The sequence below is a fragment of the Sander lucioperca genome, chromosome 6 (genome assembly GCF_008315115.2).
Source record: "Sander lucioperca isolate FBNREF2018 chromosome 6, SLUC_FBN_1.2, whole genome shotgun sequence".
Lineage (NCBI taxonomy): Eukaryota > Metazoa > Chordata > Actinopteri > Perciformes > Percidae > Sander > Sander lucioperca.
In genome coordinates, this window is record NC_050178.1 from 30,215,238 (window position 1) to 30,222,708 (window position 7,471).

A 7,471-nucleotide genomic window follows, 5' to 3' on the forward strand; every position below is an offset into this window, starting at 1 on the left:
AAATGAATGTAGCCTACTGGCAGTCTGGCACTGGGTGCTCAGTATTTTCAGTATCGGCTCCTATGGTGATGCGGAGCATCTTAGTAAAGCCACCGAATAGCAAAGCGCCGTCAGAAGACTGTGACTCGCTCTGAAACGTTTTTTTTTTTTTAAATGTTTTTGTAGTGTTCCCTGGACACAAACCAGTGAGAGCCATTAAAAAGAATTAAATGATTATAAATTATATTTCTGTTAATAATCATGGTGCTGCAGCCTCAGAATGGGATTAGTAGGCTATTTTACTTTTTCGCCCGCAGGATTGCACCGAAATGAAAAAGGTGTAATACAATTCCAGTTTTCACCAGTAATATTATAGGTTACCTGTGATTAAATATGAAATTCATGCACTGGCAGCACTAGCAGCACTTTTCTCCCACACCAATTCTCTCTCTTCTGCAGCAGCCGCTGTGTTGCTTTTTAACTAAATACATGTTCAAACTGGCTGTATGTGCGCATGAGTATTTCCGCCGACCAGTTTGTTGAACGTGAAGCCACAGCTGATACATGATCTGGACTTCTTTCAGCTGATGTTCTCCAGACTGAGGAAACAGAACTGTGTCCATGGCACACTTAATTACACTTTACACTTAATGGCCAAGTTATTAAGTCTGTTAAGCAGCATATTACCGCTCGCTCTAAACAGCATGAATACATATTACTCTTAAACTAAATTATTTTGCATACAGCATCTAGAAAGACAAACAAAGCAGAACTTTCTGTACTTTTACATCGTGTTACTAACTTAGTTTAATATTTCACCTGATCCATTAAAACTGATTTCTTGTAAGTTTTGCTGCAGCTCGTGATGCTGAAATAATTTCCATGTTTGTATTGTTGATGTTCTTCTCTGATTGGACGCAGCTACAGATGAAACTAATTATAAGTTCTTTTATTAATTTAGTAAAACTTCACACAAAGTAAAAGATTTGTAAACAGCTGTTACAACTTCATCCTGAGGATCAACATGAAAACACCTCATAAGGGTGATTTAGTGACTGAAGTCAAAGAATCAGAGACATTTCTGTTCCACAAGTGAAAAATTAAAACGGGGTAGAACACATTAATGTTGTGTTTCTACCAAAATATACTGAGGCTCTGAAATCTGTTAATCTGTAATCAGATAGATTAATAAGACTGTAAGTCCATGTCCATTTATCTAGCGCCCTTTATATAGAGTGTGGCCAACTAGGGAATTGAATGTTCTGAGCTATCCCGTTATGCGATTGGTTCCGAGGTGGTCACGTGTTTCGTGGACTCAATGTTGGATACCAACATTCATCTGATTCCCATTGACACAGTGCAGGGAATAGTGGAAAAATGTAATAAATTATTTTAAAAATGACATAAATCACTGAAAAAAATGCCCAACTGTTGTGTGTTTGGCTGCAATGAAAGACAGGGAAGCGGCAAAAGATTTCACAAGTCCCCCTGTGAACCAAAAAGGCAAAAAGTATGGGAGCTGTTCATTATTGTGTGAGGTAAATGTCAATTTCTCTCTTCGATATGATAACAAATTACATAGGACAAATATAGTAATACCATCGTTAATGTGTACCATGCTATCAAAAAAGTTCTACCACTGCTTTAGAAATGAGTGAAGTTTGAAGTTAGCCTTATGCTAGCATTAGCTTTTTCGCTAGCACTCCATGTACCTAAATGCTTGTGATCTTGCCATAGTCATATGGCTTTTGGTCTCGACCGAGTCCAGGTGTCTTTATTATGTTCATAATAATATTGGAGGGAAAGTGAAACACACCTTGGGCGGGGATTTTGTTCGGCTTTTCACAAGTTTAGACAGTTAGCTAACGCTACGCCGATGTTTGGTAACATTAGCGCAACAGCGTTAGCCTAGCCTGCTAGGTAAATATTACGACTGGCTTCGGAGTTTCCTATATCTGCGTCCATGTTGTCAACGTAAGACCGGTGGCCTTAGTGCTCCTTTTGTACCATCATTTTATTGAATGAAAAGCTTCGCTCCTACGAGATGGGTGGGTTGTTGTTACGTTACACACAAAGCTAGCTATAGTTAGCATGTACGTATGCTAGCGGACATTAGAAAGGTAAACACTGCTCAGAGATTTATTAGGCGACTGCTCACTCACTACAATGGGCAATTTATTGATTTATTGCAAGATAGCATATTCGCCCCATAGGGTAGAGTCACTCTACAGTGTAACCCTATGGGGCGAATATGCTATCTTGAAATAAATCGCTTATTTTCACCATAAACAGGCATATACATGTTATTATCAACGTTTGTCAATATGTAAAAGGCCCTTACGGAAATATTCCAGTGTATATTTACCTTCTATATCGTAAATGGGCCTCAAAAAAATGCCCATTGTAGTGAATGACCACGTCGCCTAATAAGTCTCTAAGCAGTGTTTACCTTTCTGATGTCCACTAGCACACATCAGACTGACCCTTGTCGTCTTGCTTGAATCCAAAATACTTTCACACCACCGAATGTGAGCCTTTTTTCGGAACGAGTTCAGTTTGAGACTGAGTGGTTGGCTGATTCTCGTCACTAGTACCTGGGTTTTCATCAATATCCATTGGTTTATTTCCGAACTTCCGCGCTCGCTCGACGAGAGAAACACGTAACTAAAAAGCACTTTGTCATTGGCTGAGGGTGAAGCCCTGAACTGATGAGTGAAACATGTGACTAAAAGGCGCTTGTCACTGAGGGGTGAAGACCTGAACTGTGTGAGAGATGTCCTTTTTTTTTTTTAAATCAAAGTAATTTAAAAATTAAATCGTGAACAGGATGAATTGAGATCGCGATTTTATAACGATTTATCGTGCAGGCCTAAATGTTAAGACTTGTACATGGTCTTTGTCATATAATGTGCCCATGTAAATGTGGCTGTATACCTTTAAGGGCATTCTGTTACGTCCCTACACACATGGCGCCTGTAACATAAGACTCACGCAGTTGTGGAGAGTTAAGTTTTAGCACCTGCCTGTATGTTACCTGCACGTTTGCTTAATACAAAGGATTCTTTGAAGTCTAAGACTCGTGTGGACATTTGAATTCTTTACATGGTGTCAGAAGCGTTTGACGGACACATTGCTTCTTCGAAAAGATGGCCAAGTTTCATCCTCCGGAAAGTTTCGCTTTTGATCGTCCAAATGAATGGGCTGACTGGAAACAACGTTTCCTGCGATTTCGGTTGGCCACTAAACTGAGTAAAGAGGATGGGGAAGTGCAGGTCAGTTCGCTGATTTATGCCATGGGGCCTGAGGCTGAAAATTTTTTCAAGTCTTTCACCTTTGAGACGGAGGGGGACGAGAAGAAGCTTGACGCTGTGTTGGGAAAATACGACGCATACTTCTACCCTAAACGCAACGTGATTCACGAGCGCGCCTGTTTTCATCAGAGATTGCAGCGGCCCGGTGAGAAAGCTGAAATGTTTATCAGAGTCCTGTATGAGTTATCAGAACACTGTGACTTCGGTGTCAACAAAGACGAACACATCCGTGACCGCATTGTGGTGGGCATTTTGGACAAAGAACTGTCACGTAAATTGCAGCTAATGGCTGATCTTACACTTGCCCAAACCATTACAACTGTTCGCCAGTCCGAGGAGGTTGCACTCCAAGTTCACCTGCAGGGTGAGTAACACGCAGCGGTAGAGGATTAGGCAGAGGAAAGCCCAAGTGGAAACCTAAAAAGAGAGAAAATGATCAAGGAGACTCAAAATGTGGAAAATGTGGGAAATTGAAACAGAGATCCGGAAAGGTGCCCAGCCATGAACTCTACATGCAACAAGTGTAAGAAGGTGGGTCACTGGGAAAAGAAATGTTACAGTAAATCAGTCGGAGAAGTGACAGAAACTGTTTCACAGACACCATACTTCCTGGGTGCAGTCACCAATGAAAACAGAAGTGATGAACAATGGACAATACAGTTTACAATTGGAACAACACCGGTCAAATTCAAAATTGACACGGGTGCAGATGTAAGCATTATGGGAGAAGAGACATTCAAGAAATTAGTTCCCAACAAGAAATTGGAGTCATCTAATGTCGCACTGTGCAGCCCAGGTGGTCAGTTGGACTGTTTAGGAAAGTTTCAAGCCAGCACAGAATATAAAGGAAAGCCATACTCTTTTCCAGTATATGTCATCTAAACTCACTGGAGCAACCATGTTCACGTCACTGGATGCTGCCTCTGGGTTTTGGCAGATACCTCTACACCCAGAAAGCACCAAGTTAACCACCTTTATAACACCCTTTGGGAAATATGCGTTTAAAAGACTCCCATTCGGAATCACAAGTGCTCCGGAAATCTTCCAACGAAAAATGGCCGAGACCCTCAACGGCCTGGAAGGCGTGGCTATCTTCATGGATGATGTCCTTGTGTATGGAGATACTCCAGAGCAGCACGACCAGCGTCTCAGCAAGGTGCTGGAAAGGATCGAGTCAGCCGGCCTGAAGCTAAACAAAGAAAAATGTAAGTGCAGGCAGGACCAGCTTCACTTCTTGGGCCAAGTCATTGACAAATCAGGTGTGAGACCTGACCCTGACAAAGTCGAGGCAATCCGCGAGCTCCCACCACCACAGAACGTGCAAGACCTAAAGCGTATTCTGGGCATGTTTAATTACTTAGGAAAATACATTCCCAACTTGTCTACAGTGGGTCAGCCACTTTATGACCTGTTAAAGTCCAAGTCAGTATGGACGTGGGACCATTCTCAGCAGGAGGCATTCCAGCAGATTAAAGACATCCTGTCCACTTCTCCAGTCCTGAAGTTCTACGATGTGAACCGCCCTACTGCTCTCTCACCCAACGCCAGCAGTTATGGCATAGGCGGAGTACTACTGCAGCTGCATGAAGGGGAATGGAAACCTGTGGCGTACTGCTCACGTCGTCTGTCTGATGCCGAGACCAGATATGCACAGATTGAGAAGGAGTGTTTGGCGAGTGTCTGGGCCTGTGAGAGATTTGAAAAGTACCTGTGTGGCCTTGAGAGCTTCAAATTGGTCACCTACCACAAACCTCTGGTTCCACTCATGAATCAGAAAGACCTGGACAGTGTGCTAATGCGGTGCCAAAGGTTACTCATGAGACTTATGAGAGATGGCCGAATATGCACCAGGGAAGACCTTAACAGTGGCCGACACACTCTCACGGAGTCCACTACAGTGCCTGGAAAAGGAGACTGACACTCACTCTGACGTAGCATGCTACATAGCAGCCGTTGTTGACGCCATGACTGCAACTCCACGTAGGCTTGAGGCCATAAAGACAGCTACAGCAGCAGACTGTAACCTACAATTGGTGTTGCAGTACATAAAGTCAGGGTGGCCAGAGTACATAGGCCATGTTCCAGCAGCAATCAGGGAGTATTTTCCCATGAAAGCTGAATTATCTGAATGCAATGGGATCGTCATCAGAGGCAGCCGTATGGTGATTCCAGATGTGCTGAGGACAGACATCCTGAACAGAATACACGATGGACACCAGGGTTTGACAAAGTGTAGAGAGCGAGCCCATGCGTCTGTATGGTGGCCCAGCATCTCATCAGAAATCCATCAAAAAGTCCAGTCCTGTCAGGTGTGCCGTGAGATGAAACCCAGCCAGAGACTTGCTATGGACCTGTGCGATCATGACAAACACACTTACCTTGTCATGTCAGACTATTTTTCCGGGTTTCTGGAAATACTTCACCTGCCGACAACCACTGCCTCGCAGGTAATCTTGAAGTTGAAGGCAGTGTTTGCCAGTGTAATGCACAGAGTTATGTTTGATGAGTTAAGTCAACTGATACTAGTGCCTTACTGTTTAATCAAATGCAGTACCTTTCAAATGTTCAGTTATAGGAACAGTCAGGATATCTTGTTTATCCTCAGAGAAAGAAACAAAACTTAAAAGGGGAGATGTCATATAATGTTCCCATGTAAATGTGGCTGTATACCTTTTTAAGGGCATTCTGTTACGTCCCTACGCACAGTAACGCCTGTAACGTAAGACTCACGTAGTTGTGGAGAGTTAAGTTATAACACCTGCCTGTATGTTACCTGCACGTTTGCTTAATACAAAGGATTCTTTGAAGTCTAAGACTCGTGTGGACATTTGAATTCTTTACAGTCTTTACTGTAAATGTGTTTCTGTTATGATATGAGCCAGGAACAGTGTTTGCAGTTGTAAATAGTTACCAAAAGTTTGGTTGAAGAGAAGTTAAATGTGTGTGACAAATCATGACCTATCAACGGATGCAGGGATGTGTAACGATGGCTTATGTTGTGTTTTTTTAGTCTATTTCTAATTTATTGCTTCTTCTTAAACACACCCTCGCTCCCCACTGCTGCAGCCTAAGCGCACTACACACATTCAGTTTTTTTTCATTTTTTCCACAATGCCTGATTTGGATATTGGATATTATAGTGCATCTCAAGTACAGCTGCACTCGGCACCTCAACTGCGCCAAACGGAAGTTTCACTATGGCGCAAGGCTTTTTGACTGAAATCTTTGAGGCTAAAATGAACCGAACAATACATACATGCCCTGAACCGTGACTAGCAGCCTGAATGGTTCCATCCCTATACACTGTTTGAAAAAAAGAAAGAACAACTAGTCAAATATTTATATTGAACAGCCAAATCTGATTTGACTAACAAAATTCTGAGTCGATTACAGTCGTGAGCAATTACATGTATACTTGTGCACTAGTGTGTCTTCGTCAGTCTGCAACTACACCATCAAACGTTGGATTTGATCTCACTGTGCTTTACGCTGGGTTTTCACAGGCAGCTTCAATAATGGAAGAACGGAGCAGTTCAGTTCATTTTGAATTCAGTTGACTCTAATCAACTTTGGCGAATGTTAGCTGAGTTGCATTTGAATAAAGCTCCCTGTAAAACCCCCCAGGACCTATACACATACATTAATGGAGAGGAAATGTCAGAGCAAAGGAGCTGCCCATGGACATGTACCCCAAGCAGTTAGGGGTCCGGTGCCTTGTTTAGGAGGTGAACTGGCTCCTCTCGAGATACCAGTCCACACTCTGTACTTGGTCCATACAGGGACTTGAACCAGCGACCCTCCAACGCCAAGTCCCCACAGACTGAGCTACTGTCTCTCAAAGATAAAGATCACATTAAGCTTCACATAAAGTGCTGGACAGATCTTTAAACTGCATTTGAACTACACTGTTTGTTAAATCTGAGACTGACTTCTTTTTCTCCAATCACATTTAGATGGTGAAAACCAAATTCTGTTCACTCAACAGGAAACAAAGTTCAGGTGTTTTTCTCAGTGTTGCCTCTCTGCCAAGATGATGAATGATATTTCACAAGCACTCTAACATATTTTGTTTTTTTCTTTTAGGTGAAGGACCAGAGATAACCTCAGGTGAGTCTGTATTTTGATGCCGTCACTGATCTCTACATCAACAAGTATGTGATGTAACTCTTTACTGATCATTT